This window comes from Zalophus californianus, chromosome 4 (genome assembly GCF_009762305.2).
Source record: "Zalophus californianus isolate mZalCal1 chromosome 4, mZalCal1.pri.v2, whole genome shotgun sequence".
NCBI classification, from domain to species: Eukaryota; Metazoa; Chordata; class Mammalia; order Carnivora; family Otariidae; genus Zalophus; species Zalophus californianus.
The window spans coordinates 130,973,007-130,999,658 of NC_045598.1; the positions used below are offsets into that span (position 1 = coordinate 130,973,007).

Consider the following 26,652-nt stretch of genomic DNA (forward strand, 5'->3'; position numbering starts at 1 on the left):
CTATGCTCTGTCAAAAAAAAACCCACAGACACCTCTGAACCCTACACATTGCCCAGTTCATCACAGATCCATAGAAAGATGAGGTCTTGGGGCGCCTGGGTGGCTCAGTTGGTTAAGCGACTGCCTTCGGCTCAGGTCATGATCCCGGAGTCCCAGGATCGAGTCCCGCATCGGGCTCCCTGCTCGGCAGGGAGTCTGCTTCTCCCTCTGACCCTCTTCCCTCTCGTGCTCTCTATCTCTCATTCTCTCTCTCTCAAATAAATAAATAAAAAATCTTTAAAAAAAAAAAAAAGAAAGAAAGATGAGGTCTTGACATTTTGGAAATAATTCAAACCATTGTTTAAATTTTGAGACCATACTTGTTTTTACTCAGTCTTTCCTAGGGGCTTCCAAGTTCTCCAAAATTAATAAATAAATAAATAAATAGAAGTCATTTAAACATTTCTGAGAATTGCTTATGTTAGAAAGACATTTCCACTCTGTAGTCGCCCAGCATCCCTTTACTTTCAGGTGAGAGTTGATACAAACATTCCCTGATCCCTGAGTGCTCAACTGGTCTAGAGTTTCTCATTAAACACTGATTTGAAAAGGAGTTCATTTTCTCTGTCTTCAAGTCATAATGACTTCTCCATCTTCACTCATTTATTGGGGAGACAGCTTCCTCTTGGAACTACTTTCTTGGCTTTTGAAATGTCACGGAGTTAGACTCTTGCTACCAGATGACTTCATAAAGGGCCTGGTTTACTGCCTTGCGTCCCCTGGTGGTGAAAGAGGTCTTAGTTGACACTCCCAGTAGTTAGTTAATGACCCTGGGCTTACTTGAACATAGTGCAGGGGCAGATCAGTCTTGATCTTTTTCTTTTTTCTGATATATTTAAAAGCCATTTCTTTTTTTTCTCTTTATTGATAGACCATCTTTGTACGGACATATTCTATGTTGTCTACTTTTCCATTTTATCCTTGTATTATGAAGTCTTTGAAAATCTTGCCTCTACATTTTCTCTTACCATGGGACACTATTACTCACGAGACCAGGAAATTTTAATGGTATCTCAGCTATCATTTCTTTTCCCTATTATCTAAAAATGGGAGAGCTCATGTTTAAGAATTGTTTCCGGGGCACCTAGGTGGTTCAGTAGTTTAAGCGTCTGCCTTCAGCTCAGGTTGTGATCTCAGGGTCCTGGGATCAAGCCCCGGGTTGAGGCTTAGACTCTGCTCAGCAGGCAGCCTGCTTCTCCCTCTCCCTCTGCCCCTTCCTGCGGCTCGTGCCCTCGCTCTCTCTCAAATAAATACATAAAATCTTAAAAAAAAAAAAAAGAATTGTGTTTCCAGTGACTTGAGTAAATAGTGACGTTATGAAAAAGGGGTTGAAAAGGAACAGATCTTCTCCCAGGTCTTCTGAAAAAGCCAATGTAATGGCTTGTGTGTTGTTCCTAGAGAGGTACAAGGTTGAACTAGGGCAGAAGCCAACTCTGGAGACAAGTTGGGGTGTGCCAGGTCACCAAAGAGCCACTGCTGAATTCCCTGGAAGGAATTTAGTTGAATCAATTATGGAATAATCCACACTCTTTTCTCAGTTATTTTCAAGATGCAGTGCTAAATGACATAAGTGAAGTGCTGAGAACTCTGGTCTAGGGTCATGGCCTGTTTTATTGTGCGTTTAAAAATGTAGTTAAGAGGTTGATGGTGTGAATAGAGAAACCATCACTCAAAAGAGAGTGTGGACTCCCAGAAACACTACCTTTGAGCTCCTTTTTCATACTGCCAAGCCAGGCCCTCAGGTTTAACCTGATTTGGATGTCAGACAGTGTCCCTTTATTTTAAGGGGGTCATGGATTCTGTTTTGCTTTCCATGCTTTTTCCTGAAAGCGTGCCATAGCGTTACTGTACCTTTCCCCAAAGTGAGTCAGACGTGCTGACCATTAGAACACCAAAGTTGTGGTTCCCATAGCAGCCAGAACCACATGGAAGCAAACAATAAAATACCAACACTGTTCTTAAACCCACTGGAGAACTATGATCACTAGAGCAAATCAAGGATGTAGTCAAAACGCTGTGCCTTTCTGAAGTTGACATTTCTTTTCCAAACTGGAAGAGCTGTACCTCCTTCTCTAAAGGCGTCTTCACAAAATGAATATTAGAGCCGCTCAAACTTTCCATGGAAGGACACTCTTAAGCTTCCTCTTGAATGCATTGCTATGGCTAGGATGACGTTGTATGGTGGACTCACAAACAAGACCCTTTTGTGGACTTTCAAAGTAAAGCCAGATGTTATTTGCTGCTTCCACAGAGACTAAATGAGGTTTCAGGTAAATCAGATATATGCATGATTATAAAACTGCATGGTCCACTTCATTGAAATCTGCACTGGTGCAGAACATGATCTCCATGGTACAACCTTAAAATGTTGAGCTGCGCATTTACTGGGAAATATTTTCAACTTACATAGAATCTTATTTGGGTGAAATAATTATAAGGACTCACCAGTTTTAGAATATTTATCTTTGGAACAAGGGAACAGAACAAACACATGTTCTTAGAAATATGACCAAAAAAGATTTTCTTGATTCTGTGTAAATGAGACCCAGAAGACATTAACTAGGAGGCAAAAAAAAAAAAAAGAAGAAAAATTTCTGGACTGATACATTTGCATGCACAATAGGGAGACAGCATAACTTAGCAGTTAAGAGCACAGACTCTGGAGTTAGATCTGAGTCTGTCTATGACCGTAACATCTCCAAGTCTTGATTGCCAGCCTTCCCTTAACAGAGAAATTATAGTGATAGCAATACTTCCCATTTGTTGAGTATTTCCTGGGTGATGGACACCGTGTCACAGTTTCATCATTTAATCCTTTTGATCATTTAATCCTTAAAATAGCTTTAAAAGATGGGTACTATTACTGTCCAGTTCAAATCAAGAAACTGAGGTGGAGACAATTTAAGTGAATTGCCCACATACTTCATAGAAATAATCTGTGAAGTAAACAGTTACTGCAGTGTCTGATATATATTAAAACTAATAGATGACACCTATGATGCGACTGGATATTTTGCATGATGTGTATCATTTCAAACTACCTTCTGTTTTATTTTGAGATCTATTTCTAAAAACGTTTTTTCTCATTTTCTTTTTTTCTCTAGCTTTATTGAGGTATAAATGGTCTACAGAAAACCGTACATAATTAATGTATACAATTTGGTGAGTTTGGAAAGATGAATATATTTGTGTTACCATCACCACAGTCCAGGTAATAAACATAACCATCATCTCCAAAAGTTTCCCTGGGTCCCTTTGCTGGGGTTGTTTTGGTTTGGTTTGGTTTAGTTTTTGGTGGTAAGAACACTTAACGTTAGGTCTACCTCTCTTAAGAAATTCTTAAGTACACAATACCTTATTGTTATAATTATTATTAATATTATAATATATTAACTATAGGTACTATGCTGTATAGCAGACCTCTGGAACTTACTCCTCTTGTATAACTAACTTTATACCCATTTTCTAAAGTCAAATTTTAAATCCTAGAAACTGATCATCCCCCTACAAAAAAAAAAATAGGCAATAGTTTCTCAAAGGAAAGTTTTCTTATGCTACTTTTTTTTTCTATTTGGAGTCACCATTAAATGTCAAGGGACAGTTTTACTTTAAAAAGCTGTTTTTGTGCACTCTAATATTGGTCACTTCACTTCCAAATTTTTTTATACATTTTTTTTCTGTGTTTTTGAGAGGACATTTCACCACTAGTTTTAAAAGACTTGCTTTCTCACCTATCGTGAGAAAAGTATAGAGCAAAATTTCCTCAGGGCAAATTTTTTCCAGTGAAAAGGAAAAGCCTAAAAATAAATCAGAGCAATCCAAATATCCATAAGTGCTTCAAAAGAAAATGTTAGGATCCTCATATTTATACACATACAGAGATATACATATTTTCTTGAAAGTTGGACAAGAGCCCAACTCTTGACAGTTTCTGCAATGATGAGAAAAAAAAACAAATGCATATGTAGCCATGATATACTGAAAACTCTCATAAGCCTTATTGTTTCATGCCAGATAAAATAAAAGTGAGTTGATTGGGAAAGAATTCCTAATAATGCCAACGTCATCAAGAAATAGGTTAAAAGATCTTGTAGTGAAATGAAGGCCAAAACAGATAATCATGGACTTATTACATAAATAATAATCTGTCCTTCATATTGTGGTTGTGGCCCATAAATCTTGATTCATTTTTCTGGCAATGGGGATGAATATGCACTGACCCCTTCACACAGTCTTGTCTGGACCACCTTGTGATGAGGGGCAGGAATTTATGGACAACGGATGGGGTTTGAGTGCAATCCAGAACATGAATCAGGGGCTCGGCTTGCTGGTCCAAATCCTGTCCTGGCCATGCTGATTTGAGGCCCTAACCACAGGAAACTGACAGCTTCCACACAACTTTATTTCCAGAGTTTCAAAGGATACTACATTTACCTTTATCAAACTCACTCTTCTAAAAATATAGTTCTTATTAAGGCCGACAACAGCAGGTATGCACTGGGACACCATTATCTCTTCTGAATATGGTGTCCATGAGTTAGAGGTTAGTAAATATTTGGATATAGCCCTGAGTGATTGCAGAGTACAACACAACCTGTTAGTGGAACAGACCTATCAAAAGTCGGAAATCATATCAGATTTTAAAAAGATCAATGCAAAATCAGACATTCAGAATTTAATGTCTAAAACTGTCCTTGCTCAGTCTACTTAGATATGAGATTTTTAATATTTTGCTTTGCAGATGAATCTCTTTCCAGAGTTTCCAGTTGAGTGTTAATAAATGATTCTTACATGAAGGTATAAGCTTCCACTGTCAAAGAAATTATTTAAATTAACCTTCTGTGACTATAGGATCTACCCGCTTAAGCTAATCACTGAGTCTAGGGAGAATCCAGATTTCATAACACTTTCAAAGTATACATTTAGACATCACAGTTTTGAAAAACTTCCAATACATTTGCCAAGTGCCTTCCCCCTTGCTTTTAATATTTGAACAGATTTAAGGGAAATCTAATCCATATGTTTCTGACTCATTTACACTTGAATCATAAATATATTATTTTCTAAGAGCCATTTAATATCCAACAGATTTTTTCCCTTGCAAAATATATATTTTTAGACCTTTGCCCCTTAAAAATAAAAAATCAACTTTGAGTAAACTAACATAAAAAATAGGTACAATCCTAGTTCAAAGTTCCTGTTTTTGAGCTCGTCTTAAACTTGGCAAAGCGTGCTCCTTACATGTTCCCTATTTGTTATGTTAACTTCAGAAGCATGCCAATTTTTCATTCTTTTACTATATAATTATTAACTTTAGTGCCATTGTGGTTCCTGTTAATTCATTCCACACGTTGAATATCCTCTGGAGACTTTTATTTTTCAAGTATCTTTAAGCTTAGGTCATTTGGGGCTTGAGGAGTAAGAAAAATGGGGTTGGGGGTAATTTTGCTTTTTTTGGAGGATGAATAATTTTTCAGTAAATAATTTCTTAACAGGCATATACACAGTGTGATCCATATCCAGCTCTGAATTATTTTCTCTTCATTTTGAAAACAAATAAATAAAATTCCAGACAACACAATCATTCTAGGAAAATCCCCCAAGGAGGCCAATAGACACTAATGCAGTCCTTGAATTTAAGGTGATTTGAATCAAAATCTGCTGCTTCCAAAGCATTCATGAATAAAGAGGATTGAAGGACTGGGAACCTCCGAAACACTAGTATTACACATTACTGTATGACAGCCAAAAGGTTTTATTTTTTTAGCAAATATTATTTTTTCACTTTCTCCAAAAAGTTCATCTTGTTTAATGCATTTCAGTAATGGCCATAGATATGTTTCTATTTCTCACTGAAAATATTTCTATTAATTGCTTCCATGTGTTGGTACCCATGCTGATGTAAAGTTGTCTTTGCTGTGAAGCACCCAGTTATTTATTTTGACATGACATTTTAAACATCCTGTCTTTTCCTTACATGTATTTAACAGCTTCATACACTTGATGTAATACAATTGCTATCAGATTTATAGATCCATCTTGAGAAATAAAATAGAAACCAAGAGTCTTCAGAAGAATAATTACTGTTGGCCCCATGAGATATTTCATGCATCTGTATGTAATCTGGCAAGCTATCTTCCAATGCCCATTCAGCATGAGGTATAATTAACACGTGGCAAGAATATCCAAGCTCCACTATGCTATTTAACTCAAGATTTTAAAATTCACTTTTCTTTTATATATATATATATATATTTTTTATTTTTAAAGATTTTATTTATTTGACAGAGACACAGTGAAGAGAGGGAACACAAGCAGGGGGAGTGGGAGAGGGAGAAACAGGCTTCCCACGGAGCAGGGAGCCCGATGCGGGGCTCGATCCCAGGACCCTGGGATCATGACCTGAGCCGAAGGCAGACGCTCAATGACTGAGCCACCCAGGTGCCCCTAAAATTCACTTTTCGTTTAAAAAGCACCTATATGCATCCCAACGTATCCATGAGGTTTATTTTGATTAGGAGGTATATCAGAGGTTACCAGAAGGTACAGTAAAAGAGTTCAAACTATGTCTACATGATAAACTCACTATAGTTTTACAATATGTGAGTCTGCAGCAATTCATGGTAGACGCAGAATGAATGGCATGAGCACAGGAATGGGGCTGGTGTGGGAAGCCTTCTCTTTGCAGACTAAAGATTTGCTGGTCCCACCCCGAGAGCCATGTCATCAGCCCATGCCCTTGACGGACAGCATCTCAGGACTTTCCTTTCTTTTTTTTTTTTTTAAGATTTTATTTATTTATTTGACAGAGAGAGACACAGCGAGAGAGGGAACACAAGCAGGGAGAAGCAGGCTTCCTGCGGAGCAGGGAGCCCGATGCGGGGCTCAATCCCAGGACGTTGGGACCATGACCTGAGCCGAAGGCAGCCGCTTAACCAACTGAGCCACCCAGACGCCCCTCAGGACTTTCCTTTCTATTCTTCTTCTTTGCTACTTCCTGCGCCACTTCTCACCCTATCCCATTTGAGACATCCCATTCCCTTGCCTAGTCCCATCAACATCTACAGAGACATTAGCTTGGGATATAACCTTGTGCTCATACAGAGGCAAGCAAGCTTAAATTTCTGAAACACTCACAGCAATTGAGAAGGCTTTTGCTACCGTTTTCCACAACTGATCCAGGTTGAAGAACATAGGAAACTTTCAGTGATCAATAAAATCCTAGGATCACAATGCCCTGCATACCTAAGTATGCTTTGGAGAATCAACTGCTCAGCACTAATCTGCAGGGTGTAATTTACCTCTCTGCACAGGGTCTTTCAAGGAGACACACACAAAAGATTTTGTGAACTCCTTTAGTAGCCACAGTACTTAAACGTGAACGGCACGTGCCAAAGAAAAAATTGCTAATATGAGCAGTACAAGTAATTGTCAATTCTATAATGAAAGCCACGTTTTAAATCTCTGTCCTTATCTTAGAAATGAACATTTCTGCTCTGATTCCTACTTCAAGCCAGGGAAACAGAACATACATTTGGCAGTATTGGACAGTATGGGGAAAGTCTCCAAGCAGAAGCCAACTCCTTTAGAGCTGACATTCCAAAAGCTTGTTTCTTAAGGACTCACAGTCAAATGTTCAGAGGACTTATGTTCTGGAATTCTAACTCTGCCATTGGGTTGGTATGCAGTCTAGGGCATAGTCATTTGGATACCAAAATATCATGAAAAAGTAATATGTTGATCTGCACAATGTAAATAAATGAGAAAATCTGAAAATTTTCTTTTAACCTGTACCTGTGGGAAAGTGAAAGCCAAAGAAATATTAGAATAAAATGGATGGGTTTACAGAAAGAGGCATTTGCAGAACTAGATATGGTTTAAAAGTAGGAAAAGTGAGAAATCACACACACACACACACACACACACACACACAAAGATAAGGTAAGGTGACTTTTGCTTAGATAAAATTAATTTTTGCTAATGTGCTAGTTCCTGCTGATGCACACCACTCCCACATACAGTGAACTTTTGATGAGGAGTTGCTGGATACTAGCCAAGAGTAAAAGTTCATGAGATAGGAAGTTTAGGGATCACAACTTCACCCTTGGGGAAGGGAATTAGCTCTAGGATAATTCATATCACCCCAGCTGAGGGGCTGCCTCATGCACACCTGCTGTAGGAGACATGGTTACATGGGTTGTCTGCTATGCCCATTTATGGTTCCTAGGGGAAAGAAAAGGTTTCTGATGTTCACTCTAATGGACGTAACAAACCACTCCTCCTGACATTATTTGAATATAGTAACAAATATAGTTAGAGGCCCAGGAACTTAAGGGATCTGGGAATGGGGAAGCAATGCAGTGTAATGGAAAAAAACAAAACAAAACATGGAAGTCAGAGGTAGAAAGCTCAATTTCATTTTGCTCCTTACTGCATGACCTTGGACTAGTTTTTGAAATTCACTGAGCTTAGTTCTAAAATGGGAGTGATAATACCACCCAATGGAAGAATTAAAGTACTCCGTATATAAATAAAGCCATGTACAATGATCAGGCATTACTTTCATTTATTTATTCAACAATTATTTAAGGAGGATCTGTTATAAACCAACCAAGCGTTATTAAGATGCTCTCAGCATTAGTAAGATGTGTAGGTCCCCACCCTCAAAGAATGTAAGGGTAGTGATACTTATAAATAAGAAAATAAGCAAATTCAATAGAATGGAATATAAAAAATACAAAAGTTATTTCCTAAATCATTTAGGGTGGTAACTATCTTTGTTTAGAAAAAATACCTTGAAGGTGAGAAGAGGAAAGGGGTATGAGTTAGCAGGAGACTTTTCATTTAACACATATTTACTGAGATCCTTCTATGTGCTAGACTCTCTTGACTCTTGGTATCCATCAGTAAACAAAACCCAAGAGACTTGCTCCAATGGAGCTTTCAGTCTGGTGAGAGGAGACAGATGACCATAGACAATTATTTAGAGGGTGAAGTGCTGGAAGAGGGTGAGGAAATTAGCTACGTGACCATTTGGGAAACAGTGTTCTGGGTGGAGGCAGCAGCCAGGACAGAGACCTAAGATGGGAGCGTGCCTGTATCTCCTGAGAGTAGCAAGGAGTCCTGGATGAGCAGAGTGGAGGAAACGTCTCAGAGAGTGGTGGAAGAGGAGGTTGAGAAGTGACCTTATAGGTTTTTACATGCCTATCAGGGGCCAATAAGGACTTGACTGCTGAGATGTTGAGTTTTGAGTAGATGGAACCATGACTTGTATATGGAAAGGATCACACGGGCTAGCAAGTCATAAAGAAAAGAAAAGAAAAGAAAAGAAAAGAAAAGAAAAGAAAAGAAAAAGGGAAGGGAAGGGAAGGGAAGGGAAGGGAAGGGAAGGGAAGGGAAGGGAAGGGAAGGGAAGGGAAGGGAAGGGAAGGGAAGGGAAGGGAAGGGAAGGGAAGGGAAGGGAAGGGAAGGGAAGGGAAGGGAAGGGAAGGGAAGGGAAGGGAAGGGAAGGGAAGGGAAGGGAAGGGAAGGGAAGGGAAGGGAAGGGAAGGGAAGGGAAGGGAAGGGAAGGGAAGGGAAGGGAAGGGAAGGGAAGGGAAGGGAAGGGAAGGGAAGGGAAGGGAAGGGAAGGGAAGGGAAGGGAAGGGAAGGGAAGGGAAGGGAAGGGAAGGGAAGGGAAGGGAAGGGAAGGGAAGGGAAGGGAAGGGAAGGGAAGGGAAGGGAAGGGAAGGGAAGGGAAGGGAAGGGAAGGGAAGGGAAGGGAAGGGAAGGGAAGGGAAGGGAAGGGAAGGGAAGGGAAGGGAAGGGAAGGGAAGGGAAGGGAAGGGAAGGGAAGGGAAGGGAAGGGAAGGGAAGGGAAGGGAAGGGAAGGGAAGGGAAGGGAAGGGAAGGGAAGGGAAGGGAAGGGAAGGGAAGGGAAGGGAAGGGAAGGAAGGGAAGGGAAGGGAAGGGAAGGGAAGGGAAGGGAAGGGAAGGGAAGGGAAGGGAAGGGAAGGGAAGGGAAGGGAAGGGAAGGGAAGGGAAGGGAAGGGAAGGGAAGGGAAGGGAAGGGAAGGGAAGGGAAGGGAAGGGAAGGGAAGGGAAGGGAAGGGAAGGGAAGGGAAGGGAAGGGAAGGGAAGGGAAGGGAAGGGAAGGGAAGGGAAGGGAAGGGAAGGGAAGGGAAGGGAAGGGAAGGATAGAAGGAGGAAGGAAGGTAGAAAGAGGAGAGAGGAGGGGAGGGGAGGGGAGAGAGAGGAGAGAGGAGAGGAGAAAAGAGAAGAGAAGGAGGGAGGAAGGGGAAAGGGAAGGGAAGAGAAGAAGAAAAGAGGGATTTCAAAGGGGAAAGAAGGACAATGTGGAGAGGGTAGGGTGACAGAAAGCAGACAACTCCAGGACACCCGGGTGGCTGAGTCGATTAAGCGTCTGCTTTTGGCTCAGGTCAGGATCCCAGGGTCCTGGGATCGAGTCCTGCAGCAGGCTTCCTGCTCGGTGGGGGGCCTGCTTCTCCCTCTCCCCCTCCCTCTCCCCCTCCCTCTCCCCCTCCCTCTGCCTGCTGCTGCCCCTGCTCATGTATGTGCTGTGTGCTCACGCTCTCTCTCTGACAAACAAACAAATACATCTTTTTAAAAAAAGAAAGAAACCAGACAACTCCATGGAAGGAGGCTGGAATTGCCAAGAAAAGTGAGAAGTTCCCAGCAGGGGGATGGGTGCCAGGGATGTTTAATGTTTCGTTCCACAGGTGGTTTCTATGGCCATGATGTAAATTTCTTTTATATATATTTTTAATTATTTTTTAAAGATTTTTACTTATTTATTTGACAGAGAAAGACACACAGAGAGAAGGAACACAGCAGGGGGGTGGGAGGGGGAGAAGCAGGCTTCCCGTGGAGCAGGGAGCCCGATGTGGGGCTCCATCCCAGGACCCTGGGATCATGACCTGAGCTGAAGGCAGATGCTTAACGACTGAGCCACCCAGGTGCCCCCATGATGTAAATCTCTAACGCCCCTGCAAATCCTCAGTAAATTCAGATACTCACACACTTTTTATGGTAGTTTAGTGGGGAATAAAGAATTATGCCCTACCTAGTGGTCCCTCGCTTCTAGTGCCAATGCAAGGGAAAGGCATCCTGTCATAGGGAAGAGTGGTCCAGGGTTGCAGAAGATGAACAGCAGTGGAGCTAAGCATGGAAAAGAGAAATAGCTATAGAGGGAGGTAGCCTGAGAAGGAGGAAAGGTGGCCCACCAACAGGTATTCTAGTAACTACAAGTGACAGAGTCTCAGGGTGCCAACGGAGCACCTGATGGTTATCTACTAGTATAGTCTGGAAAATCATCTGATAAGAAGTGACTTCTAAATGAAGACCTAAGGAAAGGTAGACTGGAGGTTCAGGTGGAGGGGCTAGTCTGCACTCAGACCTAGGTATAATTACAAACATGGATAGAAGAGCTACCCATGGTAGTTCACAGTATGGCTGGGGAGTAAAGAGTGAGGGGAAGTAGCAGGAGAGATGACCTGGGCCAGATTGAGATGAATTCTTTAACCTTGCTCGAATTTGCACTTTATCTTCATGGCCAAAGGAAGCCACTGACATGATTAAGCAGGGGGTTGACAATCATTTAACACTCTGGCTAAACACCGTGTATTACTGAGGTTTGAGGTCAATAGAAGCACTATGTACCTTAGAAGGCAACTCAGCATTATTCTACCACACTCATGGGGGAGGCCACCACTTAACCAACACCTACAATTCTAAGGTACTCTTGATTCTGATAATTATAAAATACAATAAGGCAGATGGTATTGCATGCGTTATCTGAATGGCAAAAAAGCTTGAAAAACTTACAAGTACTTCCCCAGTGCACTTCCTTCTATGACTAAAAGAATAGTTTAGTAACAGTGTTTGCCAGTCGATTAATCTTTAATATTGCTACTTATATCTACCAGATTATCAAGTATATGCTAAAAGACAATAAATGCCAATGATTCCAACTTCTTCTAGGTCATCTTTGGGAGTGAGACAAATGAATCAAATTTTCAATATGATCTTCAGACATCTTAATGTGACAGTGACTGAAGAAACTGCTCATGTCAGTAAGTGACACATTTCTTCCTATTCCAGATAAAATATTGTGTTGAAGTAACCATTCTTTTGAATTAATTCAAAATCCATTCCTGGACCATTGGGCTCCTTTCAAACCTCTCAGCCTCAGTAATATTTCTTTAACTGTGGCATCTGGAAGGGACTATTGGAGAACTTGGTGTGGTGGCCAGAAAGGGAAGGAACAGGAGGGAGAGACAACTTGAGATATGAATTGAGAAAAGATCAAGTGGCCAAAGAGATACATTAATCTGCAAAGGAAATTTTGCTTGGGACAGAGAACATTAGATTTGGTCCAAGCCAGAGAGAACAGTTGTCCGTGATTGTTATTACATCTGACTGTGAAGTTATTCTTCACAGGTCATACATTCATTTTCCAATGGAAAAAAATTATTTCACCAGTCACTCCATGGGACATGACTAATAAATAATAAATGGAAACAATAACTCCATTCGGTGCAATTTATTTCAGTGGGTCAAGGCACATTTTTATTGCTTGCTGTCAAGGAGCTGGTGTTTGGAGTGTGTTCATGTGTCTATTTATCAAGAGACAGGTACCGATATTGGTGGAAGATGGGGACCAACAGGAACTAATCACTCCCAACCTCGTGGTTTCTCTCGGGTTCTTCAGCGGCCAATGCACAGGCTGTATTCAACATTCTCAGAGCCTCGGAAACCACAAGCCAGTAAAACCTGCTTTCCTCCTACAGTTATACATCCTGCAGAAGGACAGATTTCCCTGGTATGGGGTGCGCTGTGACATTGGGTGGTGAGAAGGAGCCGGGGGCCCACACTGGCCTTCAGAGAAGGCCTGGCACTGTTGACTGGTGAGCCAGCTGTCTGGCATCACATTACTCGGAAAACAACCCTTCATTTTTCACTACCCTGAAGCTGGAGGGCGGTAATTCTTGGGCTCATTACCCTTGTCTGTAAAAAATAGGAATGTGAGAATGTGCTGGAGTAGGTTTCAAAGCTGTCGGACTTTGCGGTCTTGATATCTACTTGGGTGCCCAGCTTTGCATTTTATAAAACCATCGCCTTGTGCGCTCTGTGGGCATCGTGCTGGGTAAGCACTTTTCTGCTGCCAACACTTGGAGGACCTGGAGCGAGCAGACTGTTACCTCTCTGTCATGAAAACTCTGATTGCGGAGCAATATTTCTAGGTTATAGATTGGGAAATGAAAAAAAAAGAAAACAGGTTATAGAAGAGGGAGAGATCTGTATATATAATAAATTTTATATGTAACATTCACAGGGGAAAACCTGGAAAGCTATGAAGAGCGATGTTACAAACAGTTCCTTCTGAATAGTGGGCTTTGGGTTAGTTTTTCAAGTGTTCATTGCCTGTAATTCCTACTATTTTAAGAGAGCAGACTCTAGGCTTGAGGTCTGCCTCCACCACTCGATAACCGGGTGATTTTAGATGCTATTAACTTTTCTAAATTTTAACTTCTCCATTTGCACAAATGAAAATAATAATAGTGTCCACTGTTAAATGAAATTAAATGAGGTTAGATATATGAAAAGCCTAGTTCATATCCTGGTTCACAGGAAGCACTCAATAAATGTTACCTATTGCTCATACAGTACTATTAGGTTGCAGCTGTTATTGTTATTTATGCAATATATTTATTTAGTGAAATAGAAGCATTTCCAGACCTGTGATTACCTGCTCATGCTCCTGTCACTCATAGACCTTACCGGCAGGGTTGTCCCAGTAGGCCTTTCCAAGAAAGGTGCAACTGGTGAGTTCCAAGCCCATCCACACCACTCACCAAACTGCCTTGGTCCATACTTTAAGAAAATCATATACTCATGTTTGTATATTAAATAAAAAGGAAATAGCATTCAGACCATGGCATCTCACCGGGATCCTCTGATTTCTCTTCAACCATTAGGGTTGTACTGAATGCTACAGGCAACTTAATTGAGAGTCTCACGGAAGAATTCCAGAGTGAACATCTCTCTTATGATCGGGTCTCTTATCTTTATGATACAAGGAGAAATTAGTCTCTAGTGCATGGTACTTGTAGGCTCAAAGACCCTGAAAAGAATTAGACAACACATAAGAATTGGATACGTGAAAATTGTATTTGGTTATGATGCTTAATCCTTACATTTTTACATGCATCAAAGCTGAGACATTTGGGAGGGGTGGTTGAAAATTTGGATTGATCTCCAAGTATTTTGAGTTTCTCTGCGGGTTTAAGATATTTTACCTGAATCTCCTCTCTCTCAAGCCATGTAGATAAATTATGTGCACTTCTTATAAGGAGAATCGATCTTATGCAGGAGCACCCGCCTACTGATGAGATTCTAAAAACCTCCAAGAGTCATGTCTTCCAAAAAGTAGTTGCCCTATGCATCTGCCACAATGTCGCCCTCCCCACCTCTAAATGGGTCTGAAATTTCCCTGAGGACTCATTTGCCTGGATGAGCCACTGGCACTAGAATACTGGCATTTTGATGGTAATGGGTTAGGATTCCAGCTTGAGGAGCACCCTCAGCTCACCCTCTCCCCATGGGCCTTCTGGCCTGGGTAAGGCTACTGGATGAGCACCTTTTATCTGCACAACATTTAGTGCTTTCCAAAATGCTTTTAGCAAGCTGATCCCTGCATACCCTGACAGATGCAGAGAGTTGGAGGAAACACATGTAGCGAAGGCTGATTAGGTTCGGTGAGGGCAGGAAAAGAGGAAACCAAGCTCCAAGAGGCTGAGCTTAGATGGTGCAAGTGTGAGCGAAGAGTTGCAGGGGAGGAGCAGAGGGGAAAGGAAGCCGGAATTGTCATAGGGGTAACGCCCCAGAGGGAGTGGGGAGAACCAAAATCTGTCCAAAGAGACTTTTCTATTTTTGTCTCAGGTCAATTCTGCCCTATAATTATGTTAGTACAGGAAACTTAGAGATCATCCTGTCCAGTGGTTCTTGATGTACTGTGTGCATCAAGAAAGGCCTGGGGAGCCAGTAAAAATTCAGTCTCCCAGCCCACTTCTAGAGGCTCTGATCTGCCTATCAGAGTAAAGGCCAGAACTCTGCATTATAACAAGCATTGTGAAACTTTTGATGCAGGTTATCTGTGAAGCATACTTTGAAAAACTCCTCCAACCATTTCATTTTATGAATGTAGAGATGGAAACCCAGAGAGGTCACATGACTTATTCTGTAACACATTGATAATTTGGTGGCAGACGGAGCTAGGATCTAGGTATTGCTTACTCGCAAACCTACTGTGTGCTAGAGACTTTTCTAATTTCTATTTCCATGCCAGGCTGCCCCTCTATGAAAGTAATGGTGTTTATCTACTAGAATGTTCTCTGGGAATCCCTCGTATGTTCATGATAGGTCAAAAGTTTGTGTTCAACAAAATATGTCAGAACTGAGATTCAAAGGACACTGGACACCAACTGGCCACATAGCCACAGACTGTATAGCTATAGATTCCCCACCGTCGTTCCTGCACAATCAATGCCACATAAACAGAAGGCCCAGACCCTTAATGCTCTGAAATTCAGTCTCACAGACCCAAGCCAGAACCAGGTAGGGGCAGGGTAATAACTCTCCAATTTCACAACCATGAGAGTAAGGGTCCACAGACGTCTCTTCCCTGTTGTCCTTTTCTCCTGGGACAAGCACCTTTATTTACCATGCAGGTGGCCAGGGAATCCTGTTCCCAGGGGAACAAGCCATGACAAGATCACTCCTCAGAGCCACCTATCATCCAGTGCAGAAACCTCATCTTCAGCTTCTCTCTGGGATAGATGTTTAGATGATATAATGCTAAAGCTCCCCTATTTAAAACTAAATTATGAGGGGAAACACCATAATCTTTGGACAAGGCCATCTGGACATGAGTTTTATGCTCTCAGATACTCTGCCACTCTTCAAAGCCTCTCAGCTTGACTTCCAGTCAGGTTGGTCAGTGCACTGACCCTGGTTCCACCGATGCCTCACAGCAACTTCGAGGCCTGAGCTGTTCCATGGGAAAGGGCCTCAAAACCCACAGTGAGGGCAGGATGTGATGTTCAAAGACTGATGGTGGAGGGCTCAGGCTTGCTCCTTGACTTAAAAAGTCTTCTGAGGGTACAGTTGGACAACGTGTGCTGTTCTGGGATCTTGAGCTCCCAAAAGTGAATGACACCCTGTGTCTGTGGTCATTGTTCAGCTCAATCCTTTTTAATCTTCGAATCCTTAGATTTGACTCAGTAGAGGTCCGGGTGGTAGGACATGGTTGGAAGCTTCATTCTTCACCTCTAAGACTCTTGATGGAAAGTCTACGTTGATGATTATGAAAATTACAGACTGACATAATAAGACAAATATGATTTAACAAGTATTTTATGGAGAACTTGCTCTGATAATGAATCAAGCAGTTAAAAAAAGCAGTCCATATGAAGTCTATCTCTCTCTCACATACGCACTCATACACAAATGTAGAGAGAATTGGTATAACATCAGAAGATCAGACTTTTTGAAAAAAGCCAAAACACTGAAAAAAAGAACAAGTAACAAAGCAACTGAACTATGATTTAAACATTGGAAAAATGTTGGAAGACATTATAAAAACACAAAGTGAGTATTTGTTTGCAAATTTTGACATTTTGGCAGCCAATCCTATCATTCTGAATTTTGAGATATAGGTCTATAGAGTTAACACTGAGCTCCTAATCTTGCTTTCCTTCTCCCCTTGCCCTTCATTACAAAAATGTTTCCGAATGCTGAGAGACTGCTGTGCTCAGAGAGATTTAATCATAAAGCATGACTGATGACAGAGTATGTAGGTACCTGGCTCATGGAGGGTGGCAAAGTTCCCATGCCTCCATCCATTCCTTCATGCGTTAATGCATTCTTTCATTCTTAGGCATGTATTCATTCACTTACTGAGATTTACACGCTGAATTCCACTCCAAGATTATCTCATCCTCTCCCCTTAAATTGGCCTCTTCTCCAGTGTTGACTATCTCTGTTAATGGCATTATTATCCTCAACTTCTCTGGTTTCCTCACTGGCCACATGGTTCTCACCACCATTACAAGTAACCTTCAAAATTGAAAGCAGTGACTAAATTATCTTCCCCCTCACCTCCTATCAGGGGTCCTCTGATTTCTCTTTGAGTTCCCTATATGAAGCAGGTACCTGGTCAGATTAGGTGTTTAATAAAAGTGAAATGGATAAATAAGTGATTCATCCTAGAGTTTCTCTGACATCCATATCCTCTTTCTGCCACCATGGTTATAATTCAGGGCTGTAACCCCTCTGAATAAACCACTGAAGTCACTTGCTGACACAGTCTCCCATTCCTATTTTCTCTCCAACTCCATGTCCTGACTGCCTCTTCAAGCAAGTTCTGGTCTCATAACTCGTCATAAAGCTTAAAGTTCTTAACTTGGCATTCAAAGCCCTCCACAATCCAGCTCCAATTTCTTTTCACTTCTATCTCATGCTGCATCCCATCCTGAAATCCCTGCTTTAACCAGTCCCGACCACAAATATGGCCTTGCCAATTTCTGGACCCTTCTCTCTGTCTAGACTATTCCTGCCTATATGCCATGCCCACTATGTCTCATCTTACGCAGATTCTACCCACTTTGAAGGCTCATTTGTACAGAGTCTCAATTAGTGCTTTTCTTATCCCTTCAGGACAAATTTTACTTGGAGCATTCATCATACTCTTTCTTATATTTTGGATATTTGTAACTGTATCTTATCTTCCACTATTGGGAGAATTTGTGTCTCATTTATCTTTACCCCACAGTGGCTAACAAGTGCCTTATACATTTTAGGCACCCAATAAATGACTCTAACTGAATTGAGTTGAAGACAAAAATACAATATAGTCCTTACTCTTGAAAAACCCAGGGAGAAAAATACATGAGAGAACATGATAAAGAGAGTCATCAACCTTTTGCCCTGGAGATATTTCACTACCAGGCAGATAATGCAGATTTATACCATGTGCTATCACTGTCTCTTTCGTGCCTGGCACAAACAGTATAGGATTCTCTCCACTCCAATACCTCCAGCCGAATCAGGAGATTAGCAATAAAAAGTTAGGCACCCAATTTAGCCTTTTCAATTGATAGTGGACTTAGTGATCTCCTTTAAATCCCTCATTTCGAATATGAAAAAGTTGAACAAAGTCCAAGGAAGTGAATAATGACCTTGTACATTTATTATGTGCCAGATGCTGTGCTAGATGCTTCATATGCAGTTTACCTTGAATCCCTATCACCCTATGAAGTGGGCACAGTTACTGGTCCACATTTCGTAGGTGGGGAATCTGAAGCTTTGATGCAGAATCAGAGTTACAGTCCCTGTGTTTATGACCCAACAGTGATCTTTTTTATGTATGTAAGTAAATGATCTTTCAATAAGTTCGAGATAGGTATGAGATGACAATTCCAAACTTCTGGCATCCGTTCCATGTCTCCTTCATTCACCATGTTCATTCAGACCTTGCTGGCAAATAGGACAAGTTGGCAGGTGCTTTGAAGATGCAAATTAAAACCTAATAGAATTTGCTTCATATAGCCAAGTGGTAGGTCCTTTTCATTTGCTCTAAGGTCTCCTGTGCTTTTCTACATGTTTGAAATTTTCCATAATTAAAAAAAAAAAAGCCTACAGCAAAAAATAAATAAATAAAACAAAATAGGATTTATTATTCTGTAATAATAGAGAATGATTCTCCAGGGAAGGGCTATGTCCAGAGCTCCTTGGCAGGCTTTGTTTTATCAAAAATACTTGTCTTCAAGATGATTTTCTACCGAGACTCATCTAACAACACAATTTTACCTTTTGGTAATGAGTTTGCAGACTAAATGTTACAGAAAGAAGTGAGAAAGGGATCAGAGTATTTTGATCTGAGAAGGGTAGGGGGTGTGGGGGTGGATGGGAATCTTACTGGGAATCTTATTGGGAAATCTATTCCTTTCATAGGTGTGGGCTGCCCTCTGCTGTAAAAAATAAGCTTCTACAGCCTCATGTCTGATTCAACAGCACAACCCTTGCATCAGATGTGTTGCATAAATAAGGACTCTGAGGTGCAACATTCATGCTCATTTTGTGATAAGCTTATTGCCTTGAGCCTAAAGGGCAGAATCTGGAGATTCATACTGGTGGGTTAAGTCAGGAAGACGATTTAACCATTTTTATTTGATAATGATTCTTTGAATGCCCAAATATTATGTAATGGGAGGTCAGAGCCACTAGCCAGAGCATTTTTCTTGAACTCTCCTGTCAGAAGAAAGAGCCAACTGATAAGACAAGCGCCCACCACAGGACCATGATCCTGATTAAATGACATCTGTCAAGAGCCAAAGCACAAAGCCTGGCACATAGTACTGTTCAGCAAATAGTTTTCCTTATTATCGTTTTCTTCATCATAACCATATCAAGAGGAGTGTATTAGTCTGGTGGCACTGCTACAACAAAATACCACAGACTGGGCAGCTTCAACAATAGGAGTTTATTTTCTCACAGTTCTGGAAGCTGGAAGTCCATGAACAAGGTGCCAGCAGGGTTGGTTTCTGGAAAGGCCTCTCTTCCTGGCTATGTCCTCACATGGCCTTTCCTCCGTGTGTGCATGAAGAGAGAGCACTCTGGTGTCTCTTCTTCTTCTCATTAAGACATGAGTCTTATTGGATTAGGTCTCACCCTATGACCTCATGTAACCTCAATTACCTCCATAAAGGCCTGATTTCCAAGTATAGTCCCATTGAGGGTTAGAGCTTCAACATGTGAACTTTGGGGTAGGGACAAGTTCAGTCCATAACAAGGAGAAGAAACATTTCTTGGCACATCTTGAAATGCACAACCAAACCAATTGCCTGTCCTACCATTTAGGTCTGCAACTCAATAAAATGAGCTTCCGGGTGTGATCAAATGATTCTCAAGCACTACACAATTCACGTGTACCTCCAAACATGCAATTCACAAAGCTGGCCTCACAAATTTCAGGAAGATTTTCAATGAGGGCTAAAATAATTTATATTTAATGCAAAAAAGGAGTTGATTGGGGCGCCTGGGGGCACAGTAGGGTAAGTGGCCGACTCTTGATTTCAGTTCAGGTCATGATCTCAGGTTCATGAGATGGAGCCATACATAGGGCTCTATGCTCAGCGGGAAGTGTGCTTGAGATTCTCTCCCCCCACCCTGCCTTCTGCCCCTCCCCTCACCCCTGCTCGCACTCTCTCTCTCTCTAAAAAACAGAAAACAAAACAACAAAAAACAAAACAAAAAAATGGAGTTCCATAAACCTTAATTTAAGCTGAAAATTTAACAAGAAAACCCTGTCCTCAAAGCCATCTCATTAAAGGAAGCTTCATTCTTTTATTTTTCAATGATTTCATCTCACATCTTAAAGCCAGAACAGATTCTAGTGCTGATAAACAAGAAGAGCAGTTAGTCTGTCCTTGTTGATGCCAATACTCCAGGAGAATCAGTGACTCTTAGTCCTTAGTGGGAGGTCACTTTGTGCAGGGAATCAATGTTATGTTGTGCTCCCGGGACTATTTTCTTACCTCTCAAATTGCTATTTCAGGGTGCCTGGGTGGCTCAATTGGTTAAACGACTGCCTTCGGCTCAGGTCATGATCCTGGAGTCCCGGGATCGAGTCCCACATCGGGCTCCCTGCTCAGCAGGGAGTCTGCTTCTCTTTCTGACCCTCTTCCCTCTCATGCTCTCTATCTCTCATTCTCTCTCTCTCAAATAAATAAATAAAATCTTTTAAAAAATTGCTATTTCATTTGCAAGTCATTTAAGATTCAAGACACTGTTTGGTATGAGGTAGTAACTACAGTAGAAATATTGCAAGTTCTAAAATCTTCATGGGTTTAGCAAAAAATAATAATAAAAATAAAAAATAAATTAAAAATTATGAGTGCTTTCGCCAGAATAATCAACTTTCACCAAGCTCACCACTACATCTTTTTTCAAGAAATAATTCAGGAAAATGGGACAACACATCAGCATCATTCCTACTTTCCTTGCTTGACCTTTAAATTTTTCTTTATTTTGGGGGTAAGAAGTCAAATAGGGAAAGAGAACAAATCATAAAGAGAATAATACAATGAATCTACAGATTTAGAACAATGAGTGTCCGGACTTCCACCTCCTCCTTCCCTTACTGTGGAAAATATTCCATCCTTTGACAAGTAGTCAAATCTTGTTGCCAGAGAGCGCTTCCCTTTTGGAAAACAATAATCTTTGTAGTTTTAAAAATCTTCTTTGTCAACCCAAAATTATTCCCATCAGGATTTTGACATGCAATAGATACTTCTGTAACTTCATTCACTCTGTGATCTCAAGGGACGAGACTTCTTAACAAGGCCCCCAAAGACTTTTAAGGATCCAGCCTCAGACTCCCTTTCCAGACACACTTTTTCCTCACTTCCTGCTCCTTCCAACCACCCAACTCACTGATCCCTAAACACACTTTAATCGTTCTCTTCAATCTCCATGCCTTTGTTTAAGCAGTTGCTTCTTTCCAGAATGCATCTCCAACCCCATCTTGTTTGCCTGTCAAACTTGTAATCATTTATGTTTTAGATCAAATCTTCTGACACAGGAAGTCTTCATGATCATAACAGAATTCACTTTCCTAAAACATACCTTTATTATCACACCTCTTAGAATGAAAGGCAACTATTTCTTCACGTAATAATAATAGCTGACATTTTTTTGAGTACATATAACATGATAGGCATTCTGTTGCATACTTTACATGTGTTATTTCTACTCCTCCTATTAACCATGAAATTGTAGAGATGTGGGAAGTGAGGGTTAGAGGAAATAAGTGGTTTGCCTATGATGACACAGCTTGTGTGTGTGGAGCTCAGATATAAATCCATTTCCTCTCAGTCCACGCCATACTATCTGTCACCACCTCATGCTTCCATTGCATCCACCATCCCCACTAGATGATGAGTTCCTTCATGCCAGCCACATGGTCAGTTTCTTTTGGTATTCCTAATGTCAAGCATGGTACCCTATATCAAACTATTGTGTCAAAATGCATGATGAATGAAATTCATGATTCACTACAAAACTTTGTTTTCTCAAAGACTGAGAAAAGAGGTCCTCAGAAGGAGTCAACGTGACTACTCTTGCTCCAGCCCTTATAGCCTCCCCTCCCATTTACTACCCTGATTTCCCTGTCCCTGTACTTTGGTCTAACCGAGCTGTTTAATGGCCACTTCCTCAAAATCAATGGCTGTAGCCATTGTCTGTGAGTCGTCCTGTGAAAACACATTGAAATTTGGGATCAGGAAGCAAAAACTATAGTCCTCTATCCATTAAACCACATAACAACTACACCCTGTGATTTTTGGCAAGGAGATTGATTCAAGGGCAACTGTTCAGAGAAAACAAGCCATTTCCTGTTTTTTGGAAATAGCTCATAAACATGATGGATGTAGTCTTTGAACTGAAGCTTGTCAGGCCTCCAGTGACTGATGTTCATAGAAATTATTAATTGCAAGGCAGGGATACTTAACAAGTGTTAAGTCTCAAAGAAAATTAATGATGGTTTCTTCAGCAGTGAAAGAAAGAGCAGGGTGGGAAGGGGAGAGGAAGCAGGCTCCACCAAGGAGCAGGGACCCATGGGGAGACAATTAGGAAGACAACATTGCCTGGCAGACTTGCTTCTTTTCCTAGTGATACATGTAAGTCCTTTACCCCTTTGTCCATAGATTTCCCAACTTCTTTGACAAGAAAATGTAACGTTTTCTTTTCCCTAGTGTTCCTTTGAACTAAAGGCTATACACAAAAACTTCTTCTTGGGGAGAAGATCTTTGGAGAAATCAGTAGAATGTGGTAGTCAAAGCATGAGGTTGAAAGCCAGGTAGCTCTGGGTTTAAATCCCAACTGGGTCACTCAACAGTTACATGACCTTGGGCACTTTAACTTCTCTGAATCTTGGGTTTTTCACTGTAATAATGTGGATAACTAATTCTACTTCAGAAAATTATTGCAAGGATTCAATGAAAATAATGAAACACACTTAGCACAGTGCTACCACACAATATTTGCTAACCATTATAATTTTAATCATTATATATGTATATGTATGTTTAACAAAACAGGGGTACCTAGGTGGCTCAGTTAAGCATCTGCCTTCAGCTCAGGTCATGATCTCAGGGTTCTGGGATGGAGCACTGCCTAGGGCTCAGCAGAGAGTCTGCATCTCCCTCTCCCTCTGCCCTCCCTCCCTCCCCTGCTTGTGCTCTCTCTCTCTCTCTCTGGGATGCTCTCTCTCTCTTTCACAAGTAAATAACTAAAATCTTAAATATATATATTTGTAATTAACCAAAATTACATTTGTAGTATATTGTTAATGCCCTATGATAACATATCTATTTAAAATGCTCAACAGGGGTGCCTGGGAGGCTCAGTCAGTCAAGCATCCAACTCTTGATCCCACCTCAGGTCTTGATCTTAAAAGTTCAACAGAATGTCCATTTGGACATTCTCCAGAACGGAGAAAGTCCATTCATCATCCATCCATTCCCAAAGTCATTTTGCTACTCGAAGGAATCATAAAAGCTGTACTGATGTTTCAGGTCATGGTGTATTTTTCATCTTAGGATATCTTCCACTTTGGTTATAACCAATGGGAAACTCCACCTCATTATTCCCAGGTTGAAGCTGCTTGACTAAGTTAAAGCTGAGTATGATTTGCTCAATGAGCAATTTAAGCCACATTTGAAGAGAAAAGGCCATTGTGTAGAATTTCTAAAGATCATGTCATACTTTGGATTCCCACCCTCCTCGAAGTGGAAACACTGCAGGTCACTCAGCAGCCATTGGGTAAGCACCTGACTGCACTTGACAACTCTCTGACTATCCTACTAGAAGCGTTGACATTGGCTACTCAGTAATAAAGGTAAGGAGGAAAGGTATTTTAAAAAACAAGAATAAAATCAGCTCAAATTTGGCATTTGTGCCTTATAGAAATTACGGCATAATTTATAAGTTTGCTTATGTTAAAATTCAAAACTTCTGATCATCAAAAGACATCAATCCTTAAAGCAGAAGGAGCAATCCTCAGATGAGGAGAAGATATTTGTAAAACTCATAACTAACAGAGGATCATCATCTGGAAGTAAGCTCACAATTTATGTCAGATTAAAACTTGAATCCACAGCACTCACTTTTCAGGCCTCTGTATAAATGCCGCCTATGATGCTCCAAACAATGATGTCATGAGCACAGGATCTGGACTGCCCGCCTGTCACAATACAGTTGCTCAGTAATGTGAACAGATCAGACATTAGGATCAAGTTCAGACAGTTTGTTTGGAGACCACCCAGAAAATGTGTTGTCTGTGCCAAGAAATCTGACATCTCCAACCCCAGTCAAATCAGGCAAGCTGGAGGGTACAAAAGAAAAGTATAAGAAGCTGTGGGGTAATTGCTGATGACTGAAGGGCTTATAAAGGAAGCTTAAAAGTAAGACTAAAAAGGCAACTGAAGCAACCACCAGGCTCCTTGGTATCATGGAACTTTAGGCCAGAGGAGGGCCCAGTGCAATGGGTTGAATGGTGTCCCCTAAGATATATCCAAATTCTACTCCCTGGAACCTGCAAATGTGACCTTATGTGAGAGAAGGGTCTTTGCAGATATTATTAAAGATCTCAAGATGAGATCATCCTGAGTTATCCAGGTGGGCCCTAAATCCAATTCTAAGTGCCATAGAAGTGCCCTAAGTGCGCTGAGAAGGCACAGAAGGGGAGAAGGCATGTATGTGTTAATGGAGTGATCCCATTATCCCATAATCAAGCAGAGAGACTGGAACCATATAAGCCACCAGAAACTCAAAGAGGCAAGGAAGTATCCTCCCATAAAGCCTTTGGAGGAAGCACAGCCCTGTTGACACCTTGAGTTTGAATTATAGTCTGTAGAAATGTGAGAGATAAATAAATTTCTGTTTTTTGAAGTCACTAAGTTTGTAATAATCTGTGACATTCCTGGGAAACTAATATACTCATATTTTATCAAAAAGCCAACTATACTTTCATTGCCTAGGATTTTTTTTTTTGAGTAGGCCATTTCAAATATTTTCTTTTTTTTGCCATTTCAAATATTTAAAGTATTATATACTTGTATATAATATTATATACTTGGCCTCTTCTGTTCTCTGTTAATCTTTGGAGCTGCTGAGCTATCTGAGTCTTGCATGGGAGCATTCTCTTCCAGTCTCCCAAATAGGGAAACAAATTCAAGAAATCAAAAACTAATGATGTACTGTATGGTGACTAATATAACACAATAAAAAAAAGAAATCAATAAAATCTCACACCCAGCAGCTGGATACCCCAACATTAATCTACTTAGGGCCCACAACCAAAAAACTTACAACCTAATTTTAATTTTGCTGGCTTAATGTTAAATGGACACACATGCAAAGTTCTGAATCAGGGATAAGAAGATACAACTGCACAAGTAGAGATTAAACAGGTGATCAGTGGAACATGTGAAAAACAATGAAACTAAATCAGTAAGAATTGAAAGTGATGTGCTTGTCAGCAGAAACAATCCTGAGCTGATTTCATGAACAGAGCAAAGAAGGCAGCAGGCTTGGGGCTACTCTGCCTGATGTCATTCCCGGAACCCACTGCATGCTGAGAGTGACGTCTGCCAACTTGAACCTATCCCAGGGAGGGCAACTGTGACACTAGAGTGGGTGTGATGGCAAATGAGCGGCAAATGAAAGCTTACTGGTTCTTAACTTAAAGAAAAATCATTAGAATGAATGTGGTGAACTCTTCATGCCTTCAAATGATCATCCTAGGAATTAAATTGGGCTCTGGGTACCCGTGGGCAGAAACAGGTAGAAGAAGGTGAGCCTGCAAAACAGATTAACAGAAAGTGGCCAAGGAGGAGGGAGAAATCTTTGAATACTCCCACATTTACCCTCTGTATCCGGTCACATATCCAGATGGCCTTAATTTTCGTGAGCGTGGAAAATAACCCAATTCACCTGGCTCCTGCCTTCACTCAGTGGTTTCTAAATGGTCACCCACGGCTGCCGACCACCTGTGAGGAAAGTTCCTTATGGCCATCAGAGTGAGAGAAAAAAAAGACAGGGCAGCAAGTTTCCCAACTGAAAGCACTGCCTTTCCTTTTGAAATAACATCCTTCCTACTTTTTTTTTTTCCTAAGTGTTAAAATGCTCTTCCTGTTTTTAAATCATGATGATAGTTAGAAACTGACTTTTTAAAATGTCTGATCTGGTGAGATTAAAATTGACAACCCCATTTGGGTTTTGTTTTGTTCTGTTTTGCTAATTTCTTCTTCTGGGAAATCCAAAAAATCTGGGAGCCAGGACTCCAGATTACAATAGAAGGAAAAATAAAATTAATATTTTTACATTCAAAGACAGAAACCTCAAAATTATTATTGAAGAGCTCTTTTTCCTAAGAAATTAGCAATAAAAACCACAGTGTTTAGATGTGTTACTTTTAATTTGAGAAGGTTTTAAAATCCACAGGATGTGTGCATTTTTAACAGAGAATCAAATAAATTGGAATAAGATTTGGAC

General features: G+C 40.8%; 1 long non-coding RNA gene across 1 annotated transcript; it reads left to right on the forward strand.

Moving 5' to 3' along the window:
• The first annotated feature begins 1,998 nt into the window (after positions 1–1,998).
• On the forward strand, positions 1,999–12,519 carry LOC113916064. The gene is made up of 3 exons (XR_003517841.2): positions 1,999–2,309; positions 3,144–3,250; positions 12,019–12,519. It is a non-coding gene; the product is annotated as an uncharacterized LOC113916064 (long non-coding RNA).
• Positions 12,520–26,652: the final 14,133 nt, after the last annotated feature.